At 45.1% G+C, this 13662-nt stretch overlaps 1 protein-coding gene and 1 pseudogene across 1 annotated transcript in view; both read right to left on the bottom strand.

Moving 5' to 3' along the window:
- LOC126236466 (NAD-dependent protein deacylase sirtuin-5, mitochondrial-like) overlaps positions 1–13662 on the bottom strand; it is a 126132-nt gene that overhangs the window by 95338 nt on the left and 17132 nt on the right. The window lies entirely within an intron of this gene.
- LOC126237919 (5S ribosomal RNA) lies at positions 4217–4334 on the bottom strand (annotated as a pseudogene).

Below are 13662 nucleotides of genomic sequence, written 5' to 3'. Positions count from 1 at the left end.
ATGAAGTGCTTTTTTTCCACACAAATACCATGACACTGAATATAGACAGTGATTGCTGGGGTGTATATTAACAGAGCAAAAGTGCAGGTGCACAGTTTTTTACAGTGGCGCCTAGATTTTTAATGTCCTTCCTCCTATAATTAAAGAACTGGTTGGGAACATACCCAAGTTTAAAGAAAAACTGAGGAAGTTCCTTCCAGATTATTCCCTTTATACACACATCAAAAAAGGTTTTGGGTCAGCCCGCTTCCCAGAACTCCTGAAGATAGACGTTGGCTGTGAATATTGTATCACAGACACAGTCCCTTTGACTGTTCAGAGATGTCACTAAACCCGCCCAAGGATATAAACAACCATGTATGAACAGCGGTTATTAGGCGGAGAGGGTAGGAACCCTGACAACAATGACGCCATGTTGAAAATTCTTTTCGTACAGCCACGGACGTAGTGTTGCGACTCAAACTGTGCGCAATAGGCTGCATGATGCCACGACAGCATGCAGCGCGGCACAGATGGGCCCAACAACATGCCGAATCGACTGCTCAGGATTAGCATCACGTTCTCTTCACCGATGAGTGTGACATATGCCTTCAACCAGACAATCGTCAGCGACGTGTTTGGAGGCAACCCCGTCAGGCTGAACGTCTTAGACACGCTGTCCAGCGAGTGCAGCAAGGTGGAGATTTGTAATTTTGCTATGGTGACGGCACATGTGTGTGGGGCGCGTCAAGAGTTGTGGCACCCATCTTGCAGTTAATTTTTTCATTTCTCATTCTTCAGTTAAAATTTGATATACCCTTTCAAATCATTATGGTAAGCATGAGCAATTTCATGCACATTAAATCGGCGATCGTCCATGACCATTTTGTGCACTTTTGCAATGATTTCTGGAATAGTAACACATCTTGGCCGACCAGTGCGCAGATCATCATGTAAGCTCTCCCGACTAAATTTAAATTCATTTGTCCACTTGGCAACAGTTGAATATGAAGGACCAGAGTCCCACAGTGTATTCTGGAAAACGGCGTGAGTATGCTTTGCTTTCATACCTTTGTTTACGAAGTACTTAATCACTGCTCGAATCTCGATTTATTCCATCTTTGCAAATCACTACGCGGGAACAACAGAGCCACGTCACCGCTACAGCTCTCTTCCAAGAGCACAGACGTGGCATGTGTTGAGCGGCAACAGTCCAATGAATATCATGTGAAGAACTCGTTGCGCTAGCGCTGACGTCTCTCGGTGATTCCGAGAACTTTTTAAACCACCCTCGTACAATCACAAACTGCCGATAATCGAGGGCCCCTTACCCCCCCTCCCCCCTTACGTCACACCAACCTTCCCCCTTCCTCCCACCATCCACCTATGGGGAGGATACACACAGAAATTACGTCGGGATTTAATACAAAAGGCACAACGCCGACTTAAGTACTAGAAGAGTGACTCTTCTCATTGTTTGTGGTTTGCTTTGAGCGTTTCCTGGGAGACCAGACTTTTACAAACGGCCATCTGCTCCGCCGAGTGCCTCGTGGCACGTGCTGGCTTGCCTGCACTAGGCTTTCCGCCCTCTGCTGTTTTTCTGCCACCTTTCTGAGGCCGCTGGCCGCACTCGGCCCTTCCACCATCTGGCCACTTTGAGGCGACGCTCCTATGGCAACACATTAGTGTGTATAGTCAACTAAACAATAGGATATCAAATAGTTCAAATGGCTCTGAGCACTATGGGATTTAACATCTGATGTCATCAGTCGCCGGCCGGGGTGACCGAGCGGTTCTAGGCACTACAGTCTGGAACCGCGCGACCGCTACGGTCGCAGGTTCGAATACTGCCTCGGGCATGGATGTGTGTGATGTCCTTAGGTAGTTAGGTTTAAGTAGTTCTAAGTTCTAGGGGACTGATGATCTCAGAAGTTAAGTCCCCATAGTGCTCAGAGCCATTTGAACCATTTTGTCATCAGTCCCCTGGAACTTAGAACTACTTCAACCTAACTAACCTAAGGACATCACACACACACCCATGCCGGAGGCAAGTTCAAAATGGCTCTGAGCACTATGGGACTTAACTGCTGTGGTCATCAGTCCCCATCGCGCCTAGAACCGCTCGGCCACTTCGGCCGGCCCGGAGGCAGGATTCGAACCTGCGACCGTAGCGGTCGCGCGGTTCCAGACTGAAGCGCCTGGAACCACTCGGTCGCAACGGCTGGCTTAATAGAAGGACAGCTCCCGCAAGTGCAACTTCATTGTATAAAATGTAGCGCCAGAGCACCCACACTATTTCGCCTCCATGGTCAAAGTGTGGCGGGGTCCAGTGACCACCCCCTTTAGACACGCTCCCCCCCCCCCTCGCACCCAGCAACCCACTGTCCTGCTATGGAGAACAATTGTATTTAATGTCAACGCAACTCTTTCTTGCAATCAATTAAACGTATTTCTCAGAAGGACTGGACCCCTCTGGAACAACAACGAAATTCCAGAGAATGCTCCAGATGACTTTTTCAAAAGTCGGCTGCTTGCGAAACAGGAAGCCTTCTGCGTAAAGCGACCGCAGCCTCACACCGTAGTGTCTTCAGTATAATGCACTCCTGCGAGCACACTGCCGGGCAGTCAGCTACACATACAATAGAGCATGATGCCGGCATCCCTCAGAACAAAGCAGTGATAAATGAGGGCTATCCACACCGTGGGTTGTATGTCAGAAGGGGCAGGGACAGCTGCGACATCTTACGGAACTCGGCCACATGCCGTTCTGAGCACTGGACTGTGTTTAAAATCAATGCGACACCTTTAGTAAAGCAACTATTACAAAAAGGAAAACACAATCTCGATGAAAAAAATGTCCTGTTTCCACGAAAATAGGCACAATCCATTTTCTTTTAGTTTTATGAGCAAAAGCGGTATAGTTTTTATGACTGCAGGATACAATTTGCATCTCATTATTTTGGAACATCCAGCGAAGTGCACGGTCGCTAATCACAGATGATTACGTGTATATTACAAACATTTCAGACACATGAAATATCTTTAGGGCATACAGTCTTTCACGCCAATAGGCCACAAGTCAAAAACAAACACAATCATTTTACGTTTGAAAACAAGAGGCTATAATTCAAGAGGACATAGCTTTTTTGTACACTATTGCAAGTCTCGTTCTACCATTGTGATGCTATATCATATAGATGTTTACAAAACAAATCGTGAGAGTCTGGCTTGTAACAGAATCTCCTATAAGTTTCTACCATGTGTCTCTTCCATTGCATCGAAACCAATTACCATCTGCATGCTTACATTTGATATTTTCTGTGCATAACGAAACAATACTGAGCGAAAATCAGCGATGGGTGGACATGTTTTCCTTGCGTCTGCTACCACTGTGTCTTAAAAAGAGACGTGTAATCGTCTTACAAGCCGCCCGATATTAAAAACACGATCGCAACGGCCGTGTTACTGTCACATGCAGTCTAGCTTCTACAGGTCTCACAGGTATCAGTAACGATGTCCATGTTGAAAACTATACAAGCCCTATAAAGCGAGGTATGGCATTATTTCCGAAAGAAGTGGTTTTCCCACACAAATATCTCGCCGTTGAATATCGACGGCGATCGCTGGAGTGAGTATTAACAGACCGACAGTGCTAGTACACGTCGCCGACGGTGAAAGCTCGTAATAAAATCACTGAATTTAAAAAGTGTTTCGGATAAGGAATGTAGTATGAAGCCGGTACTTGCAACTCCCTCATCTCGCCGCTAGATACTTCTCCAGTATTTGTAACACATTCTGCCTCGATACCACATCAAAGGTTCTACAATATATTCATTGAGTTATGGGTGATGGTTATTGAGAATGATCACATACAGTACATGGTGTGTTGATTGAGGTCGTAAGAAATGTATACTGGCATTTTGGATCTCTAGTGTTAAGCTTTCTAGTAGAAGTACTGTGTGCGATTTGGAACAAAGTCTTTCCATTCAACAACACACTTGTGTTGGGTCCTATGGAAAACTAAACTAAACTCCTCCTAAACAGACCATGAAGGCCCAACGGTACCGACCGGCCGCCGTGTCTTCCTCACCCACAGGCATCACTGAATGCGGACATGGAGTGGCACGTGGTCAGCACACCGCTCCCCTGGCCATATGTCAGTTTCCAAGATCAGAGCCGCTACTTCTCAATCAAGTAGCTCCTCAGTTTGCCTCACTAGGGCTCAGTGCACCCCACTTGCCAACAGTGCTCGGCAGACCCGATGGTCACCCATCCAAGTGCTAGCCCAGCCCGACAGTGCTTAACTTTGGTGATCTGACGGGAACCGCTGTTACCACTGCGGCAAGGCCGTTGACGGTTGGGTCCTATGGAGAAGACGTTTAATGATTACAGCCACCAGTGAATCATATTCGTGGCAAACTCATATCTTGAAACGAGTAACCTTTTTCGAATTTATCTGTTACAGTAAAATTACTAATGTCGTTTTAAATAGTCCTTGTGCATCTTCTAACTGCTCATTAAACTCTGCCCCACAATCCCTGTAGCTTTGCGCGCGTGATTATACCAATTTATGTCGGAACTGAGCTGAAGTCGGAGAGAGCTATATCCACCACATTCTTCAACCATGTAGAAACAGAGTGAGCTGAGTTAATGCTATAAGACTGTGTTTTGACCACTGGGTGGAAATGGGAACATGTTGGACTGATGACCTCAGAAGTTAAGTCCCGTAGTGCTCAGAGCCATTTGAACAATTTGGGAACATGTTGTTGTAGCTCCACCAACTGTGTACGATGTGTAAGGTCATTGCCAAACAAAGCCTGCTCCTGCAACACGAGGCAGTATAAAGACAGTACTAACAGTTATGGTGGTGTTTCTTATTGGGAAAATTAGGGAGACTCAACATCATACAGGTACTACAGTCCGAAGCAGATCCGCATCCATCAGGGCCCATTCACATCTATCAGCCAGACATTCTATCACCTTGTGGCGATCCTATTAAATATACAGGTTTTGATCCATTGGAGCAGGCAGCCAGTGATCAACGTCACTTGTACAGACCAGTGTAAAGTTTCATTGCCTGTATTGTACAAGGGCCATGTCCCACAGATTATCAGTCGCAAGAGAGAGTCCATGTTTTGTTGTTTGATACACCTGCCACGACTCTGAGGTCTGTGTCGGGCTCTAAACTGACATTAACATGTTTTGATTCATTGGCTCTCACAGAAAACTAGACATTGCGCGGTGTAAATCATCTTGTTACTCCGACTACCATAACACGCCACACACACTGGATGATTTTAAATAAAAGACAGTCACAACATGAGGAAACTGGAAGAGTTTGAGGCATTGTGGACCATTTCCAAACTGATGTCCAAAGGTGATTCACGACCTCTACATTTAAACTCATCATTCACAGTGACAGGATAGCTGATAGCGCTGTGTCCCATTTGATTGGTTCCTCATACTGTTGCCAAATACGCGATCACTGTTTCAGTGTTGGCCATCCCTGTAAGGTGTTGCCCCCTCCACCAAGACTCTTTCTCCATCTCAAACAAGCGATGTCAGTCAATCATTATGTGGTAATCAACAGCGTACCAGTGGACAGATGGGGTGGTAAAGACACCATCGGTATACTGTAAAAATAAGCATCGCAGTTGACTGTGTGATCAATTTTAGCAATTAAACCGCAATTTCGACACTCACCAATGATGCGGCAGAATGCCCCCCATTTTCTGTATCGTCGCTAATCAGCCCCTCCACTACTTTGCGAATATCATTGTGAATGTAAATAGATGACTGAGCAGCACGTTCATTCATTGTTAATTCTCGAACATATGCACCAAAGTATACCAGACAGTGACCTACATATCCCTACAACTTCGATCGTAGTGCGTAATTTTCGATCTTTCTCTATGTGGATGGGAGTCACAGAGCATTCTCGTATTCTTACGATAAAGCTAGAGACCGAAAGATCTCCTCGTATTGTCTTTTATCAACGTTCCCTGCAGCTGGCCAGAAGTAGACCGCAACATTACATGTTTTGTGGAGGAACAGTGCGAACCGAAGATGTAACTGCTATCCTGCACCCATCCAAGAACACAAGACTTCTCCAGATGCGCGAATGTCGAAGACGTTAGCACCACTTATCGGTGTATAGTGGACTGTTGTGATGATATAACAGACGGTTAAGAACAAGAAATGGGTGATTTTTATGTATGATGGAGCTCCAGACGGCCGGAGTTTGCAGCATTTTACGTAAATCAACTGCGCTATCAACTCTGAAGTATTGTTCTAGTGTCTGGGATTATTACCAAGAAGGTATTGGTCAGAGAGAACATAAACACAAGCACTCCCAAGGTTACAAGTTTCTGCACCTAAAACTCACTACGATTTTAGATTTAGATACTATCCCAATGTAAGAAACATATTTCCAGCGCATGACATACATTTTCCTTGCAGGTTTCTCTACGATAAACTATGGTGACAGACTGTAAAATGAAAGACTACCTCCTTAAAACATCGATTCCGTGTGATACATATACAGTGTACAATATAGCTTTCCAGAGGTGTATGGCCCCCAACGTTCACATCAGATCATAGTTCAGAAATTACAATGTGCTCGCTTCAGTCCTATATAAAATGATCGTTAGTAACGGGGAATGCCTCTTACAAAGAAAGAGACAGACGCGTAGCAACGATGTTTGACATGTGTAATTACCCGTCATGCCACCACTAACCCCGTAAACAAGACATCTGCCGAGCAGATGTATACACGGGGATTGTAGTACCTCACAATCTCCTGTCGCTAACTTAGAATTGCCGCAGTTATGAAACTGAGGACTCGATTTTATGCCCAAGATGCGGCAGGGGAATGGAGTACGTCGCATAAATCTTCGTTCGTCTAGAGGAATGTGTCGAAACAGAATGGAAGTCTTCTGATGACTGAGAGGTTTGCTGATAATGATCACAAGCAGACAGTGCGCTGAGTCACACACAGAATACGCTGGTTATATCACACAACTGATGCATCCCGAAAAAACAACGGAAAAAATAGTCCGATGATCTGCAGCAACAAGTCCCTCTCTCTCTGGAATGGATCATCAGTCTACCATTAAATCCTACCTCGTTACAACGCCATCTCAACCGATCATCCACTCTCTGTCATCCTTTACCACATTTGCAAGTACGTTTAGAGGCAGATGGTTCTCTTTTTTTCCAGGAAAGCATCAAAGCCAGCAGTCAACTCACGTGTATCACTATTACCTCGATAGACATATAGTAGAACGTTGCCTCGATGAAAAATAAAAGTCTGTTTCCCTGGTTCCTAGTGCGTCCACCTCAACGTTTTCCCGTATTCCTCTTGGGTTCCCATGTTGAAGAATTGTTCTGCATCAGTCAGAAGACATGCAAGTGCTCCCTCAGTTTCCCTGCATTTAGGCGTATATTCCCTCAATTTATACGTATTTACCGTCATTTTTCGTAATTTTACCGGTTTGTGTCACTTCTATTCATGCGGACATGACATTGCTTCTCGTTCCGTGTTCTAAAATTGCTTGTTAATGTAGTACAGCTACCAACACCTGGCGCAAACGCAATATTTTTCTGGTTGGGCGGCATTGTATACCACTGTACTCGAATGCATCCAGTCGCCTCTAACTGCATATTCTACATTTGCAGCACGTTGACTCCGTTTTCTGTATGTTTTTGTCTGTGCATATCGTTAGCGATACTTGTGAGCACCTGTAGAAACAAGACTGCATGTGACAGTATCATGGCCACTGCAATCGTGTTCTTTGCATCGGGTGGGTTCCAAGATGGTTACGCCTCTCTTTCTATGACACAGTGGTACCACACGCAAGGAAAAAACTTATGAGACATGTCCGCCCATCGCTGATTTTCGCTCAGTATTGTTTCGTATCGCCAACATTCAGTTATTGGTGAGGTATTATACACTGCTGGCCACCGTAAATGCAACACCCTGAAGGAAGCATCCGAATCAAGTGAAATTTACACCATGAGTTTGCAGCGATGAGATATACAACTGATTAGAATTTCAGCGCAGACGCACATCACGCGCGCCTGTGGCGCCACCTCATAGCGCCATTTAAGGCTTGGCGATTTCGACGAGTGTACGTTCGGCACGTGTGTTTACCTTGTGGTTGTTTCACAAGACGATCAGTTATGCCTCGTAGACAACAGCGAACATCTTTTGATCAAGTATCCGAGTTCGACAGAGGAAGGATAGTGGCTTACCGAGATTGTGGATTATCATACAGAGAAATCGCTAGTCGTATTGGACGAAACCAAACAACTGTAATGCGGATATGTGACCGTTGGATGCAGGAGGGTACGGCGGACCGACGTGGTCGATCGCATTCACCTCGGTGCACCACTGCACGTGCTGATAGGCAAATTGTGCGCATGGCAGTGACGGATCGCTCAGTGACATTCCGAACCATAGCACAGCACATTGCGTCTGTAACGCATCATCCAGTGTCTGCGCGTACCATTCGACGCCGTTTACAGCAGAGTGGTCTGTCCGCAAGACGTCCATTGCTTCGTCTACCGTTGACGCAGAACCACAGACGTCTCCGTCGCCAATGGTGTGATGACAGACGGATGTGGACGGCAGAATGGAATGACGTTGTCTTTACTGACGAGGCACGCTTCTGTCTGCAGCACCACGATGGTCGGATTCGAGTGTGGAGACACCGTGGAGAGAGGATGCTGGACAGCTGCATTATGCACCGCCACACTGGTCTTGCACCGGGTATTATGGTATGGGGCGGTATTGGATATTACTCTCGCACGCCTCTAGTACGCATTGCCGGTACTTTAAATAGCCGGCGCTACATATCCGAGGTGCTGGAGCCAGTTGTCCTTCCTTACCTTCAGGGCTCGGCCACAGCCATATTTCAACAGGATAATGCGCGACCACACGTGGCACGCATTGTCCAAAGGTTCTTCGTCAATAACCAGATTGAATTGCTTCCCTGGCCGGCTCGCTCTCCGGATCTTTCGCCGATAGAAAACATGTGGTCCATGCTTGCTCCACGAGTGACCCAGATTACATCCCCAGCTGCCACACCAAATGATATTTGGCAACGTGTGGAAGCTGCTTGGGCTGCTGTAACCCAAGAACACATCCAACGTCTCTTTGACTCAATGCCGAGACGTGTGGCAGCGGTGATCTCCAACAATGGCGGCTACTCTGGCTACTGATTCTGGCAGGAACCACATGTCACAGACGTCTGTAAACGTAATCATTTGATACTTGGTCAACATGTTATCTACAAAATAAATTTTGTTGTGCTACCTCTTGTCTTTCTTGGTGTTGCATTTACGGTGGCCAGCAGTGTACTTAATAGTAGTAGGGGATGCGTGATAGATTCGCATTGAGCAGCAGGCTTATAAAGTATGTGGGTGTTCCGACAACTGAAAATAAAAGTGACTATGTCCTGTCGTAAGGGAAGATATGGATTTGACACGGAAAACTGCGATAGCCGTAAGGGAAACGAAAGATTTTTACACTGCTTATGAAGGAACAATACAGGAGTCATCTTGTATGATTAATAGTTCGCTGGATGTGGTCTTCCTCCAGTACAGATGACAAAATTTTGTGCAGATTTGCGCGAAGGACTTCGAGCACTGGCCTCCAGCTCCAATGGAGCAATACGGTATATGTAATATACTCAATGACAACACACAGACAGTAACTGTTTTTCGATATATCGGGAGGGAGAGAGACATGGTAAAGTCTTACAGAGGGTTCTATTGCAAGGAGTGCTATAACTGGTTAAAGTTTGGAAGCAGATAGTTCTCTTAAAACTACACCGATTTCGCTCATAAAACTGATGGGAATCGGCTGTCTCTCTTCTCGTGGACTCGTGACTGTTTTTTTATTATAGTCACGATAGCATGTCTAAAAACAGACGTTATTTCATACTTCAGAACCCCTAATTATAAAATAGGCACCACTTAAATCATAGCTCGTTGTGAAATCTAGAAATGATAGAGGTTTTTTTTCCTGACATGTGAGTATATTGAGTGAATCAGGTAGTGGTGATCAATTGCTTACAAAAATATATCGCAAGGATCTGCTGTTGTATGTCAGAAACTTTACAGACATGTCGGCAGAGGTGAGTTACAGATCAAAGATGTCAAATGTAAGCATGCAGATGGTAAGTGGTTTCGATGTAATGGAAGAGACACATGATAGAAACTTATAGGAGATTCTATTACAAAACAGACTCTCACGATTTGTTTTGTAAACATGTGTACGATACAGCATTGCAATGGTAGAATGAGACCTGCCATAGTGTACAAAACAGCTATTTCCTCTTGAGTTATAGCTTCTTCTTGTCGAACGTAAAATGATTGTGTTTGTTTTCCGACATACGAGCTAATGGCGTGAAAGATTGTAACATGTAAAGTTATTTCACATGTTGAAATGTTTGTAATACACACGTGGTCATCTGTGATCAGCGACAGTGCACTTCGCTGGATGTTCCAAAATAATGAGATGTGAATTGTATCGTGCAGTCGAACATAAAAACTATAACGATTTTGCTTATAAAACTAAAAGAAAATGGACTGTGTCCATTTTCGTGGAAACTGGACATTTATTATCGTCATGATTGTGTTTTCCTTTTTCTTAATAGTTGCTTTATTTTAGGAGTCGCGTTGACGTTAAATACAGCCCAGTGCTCAGAACGGCAAGTGGCCGAGTTCTGTAAGAGGTCTCAGCTGTCCCTTTAGACGAACAACCCATGGTCAGGATAGCCCTCATTTTTCTGAGGGATGCCGGCGTTGTGCTCTATTGTGTGTGCAGCTGACTGCCGGCAGCGTGCTCGCCGGAGCGCATTGTACTGATGACGTTATGGTGTGAGGCTGTGGTCACTTTACACAGAAGACTTACTGTTTTGCAAACAGCCGACTTTTGAAAAAGCCATCTGGACCATTCTCCAGAATTTAGTTGTTGTTCTGGAGAAATACATTTATCGGATTGCAAGAAAGAGTTGCGTTGACCTTAAATACAATTGTTCTCCACCGTAGAAAGGCAGGCTGTTGGGGGTGATGTGGGGGAGCGTGTCTACTGGGGGGTGGTCGCCGACCCAGCCGTACTCTGGTGGTGAAGTGTGGGGGTTCTGTCGCTATATTTTAGACAAAGAAGTTGCACTTGAGGTAGCCATCCTTTTATCTCCTATTGTTGAGTTGGCTATACACGCTACTGTGTTGGCGTAGAAGCATCGTCTCAGGGTGACCGATGGCCGCAGAGGGCTAGCAGAAAAACAGCAGAGGGCAGATAACCTAGTGTGGCCAGCGGCCAGAAAGTGCCAAGAGGCTTTTGGTGGAGCAGCTGGCCATTTGAAAAAGCCTGTCTCCTCCTGTAGGTGGACTGTGGGAGGGAGGTGGGAGAGAGGGGAGGCAGAAGGGGGGGGAGGGGTAAGAGGCCCTCGATTTTTGGCAGTTTTGGCTCGTTCAACTGCCGCCCCCTTTGCAGTCTTTTGGGACAATGATTTTCCCCAGTACATGTGCTGCATTACGACCCGTTCATTACAAGTGCTGGTTTTTTCACGACAATTTCGAAGTGCGGTTAGAACTGTGACGCATTTTTTCCATCAGTTATGGTATCGTGTATTGGTTTTGGTTACCTGGGCTACAGAGTAGTTTTTGAGTAGGCATCCGTAGCGAACTCTGATGTCAAACAACAACAGATACTGTATGGTCACAAGCAATACACTTTTTAAACTCCTTTCTGTCCAACACCAGTATCTCATCAGTTGAACATATTTCCCACCAAAAAGAATAAAGGTAGTACCTTACACCCCAGCCTTTTTTCCCGCCAGCTTTAGGTGAAGGGTAATATTTAAATGTGTCTGTCACTAGTTTCGAGTTGTTTGCGAAATTTTTCCCAGCAGGATAACACCAGTTGTATGGCATCGTCAATTTTTAGCTGTATTGCGTATTTATGCCATCCTTGTGTAGCGCCATGCACATAGTTGTGTAATTAGTCCCGATTTTTATGATTAATTGCGTAATTAGGACTGATCTTTGTGTCTGTACCTGAATAAAATAAATAAAGGCTAATCATTCTCTCCTGCATCTGGACAGTTTCAGTGTGTTGGGGGGTGCACTTGAGCTTTCCTCCAGTAGGATCAGGGTTTGAGTTCCAGAAAGGGAACCATCATTTTTAATTTCCCGCCAATTCCCGGGTGGTGAGTGGGTTGAGACGTCAGCACAGCCCTGGGACAAAGCAATTCCCGCCAAAATTGGAAATTCCTACCAATAGAGTAGGTTGGGGGAGGGGAGGCTGAGAAGAACACATGATGTCATCCGGGGTGGGGGTGGTTTGGGGCGGCGGGGATGGACGAAGTCGGGGGCGGGGTGGTCGGGGGTGGGGGATGATTAATGGATAATCTTAATTAATTTACATATCAATCTGATACCAAAATTTCACCGATGCCGCCACTACCCTACTACTAACAATAATTTGTAAAAATTTGACTCGTTCTATATACAGAGATATACCTACAGAACTCAAAATAAATAAATAAATCTGTGCATACAAACATATCAATTATTTACCATTGTGCCTGTTTGACACTTTTACCTCCAGCTTTGTGTATCCATTTTTTCTCACCGGTAATAAGCTTCAGGATATCTCAAAATTCATGCAGGTTTGAGATCCACGCAGACGAAGTTGCAGGTAAAAGCTAGTACTTAATAAAGCTTCAGACCTTAACACTGCAGTTACATTCAGTGTAATTTGATGGTGCAAATTGCTGTAACTGACCTTGCAGCATGTGCCCAGGGTAGTGGTAGTGCTCAAGCAGTATCATGAGAATTTTCCGACCCATTGTCAACAGCATGGACGGTACTGTGATCCGTATTATACTGGTGCCCGTACAAGAACCAGACAGTGCAGCAACTGAAACCTGATAAACCGCAGCAATGTTCTGAATTTAGTTTTTATGTTTCTAGCATGGATCGAAGCTGATGACATGTGACTGGGCAATATTCTATAGAGTAATGAGGCACATTTTACACTACAGGGTGCAGCAAATACCCAGAATTGCCGAATTTGGGGTACTGTTAAACTGTGTGTTGCGCATGAAGAGCCATTGCAGTCGCCATATGTCACTGTGTGGTGTGGATTCGCAAGCACCTTTATTCTCGATCCGTTATTCTTTGAAGAGAATACATCCAGATGAAATGTCAGGTGTACCATGATGTCTGCACGTTATCGAGACCTCCTTGTACAGCATGTGATTCCTGCTTCTGACGAATGCAATACGTGGAAACCATTGTTTTTATGCAACACAGGGCAACACCTTATTCGCTTGCCCAGTGAAAGATTTGTTTAATGCAATCTTCCTCAAACGTGTTATCTCCACGATTTTCCAGATGCACGACCTGCAAGATCACCTGTTCTCAATCCATGTGACTTCTGGCTCTGGTGATACCTAAAACATCACGTTTACTAGGGCCACGTTCGGTGTCTACCTGATCTGAAGGCTGGTATATACAGGAACACAGTGTTCAGACTCCTACAGTACTGCTGCAACCAACTGTTTTCTCATGTCGTTTTATGGATGTAGCGTCTCATCACATCTCAGGTGCACCTACTGAACAAATTGTGTAAGCGATGGTTAATAATAAAACCAATATTATACCTTTATC

This window comes from Schistocerca nitens, chromosome 2, assembly GCF_023898315.1.
Source record: "Schistocerca nitens isolate TAMUIC-IGC-003100 chromosome 2, iqSchNite1.1, whole genome shotgun sequence".
Classification (NCBI taxonomy): Eukaryota; Metazoa; Arthropoda; class Insecta; order Orthoptera; family Acrididae; genus Schistocerca; species Schistocerca nitens.
The sequence above is the reverse complement of the archived record's forward strand: the minus strand, read 5'-3'. Positions and strand labels throughout refer to the sequence as shown.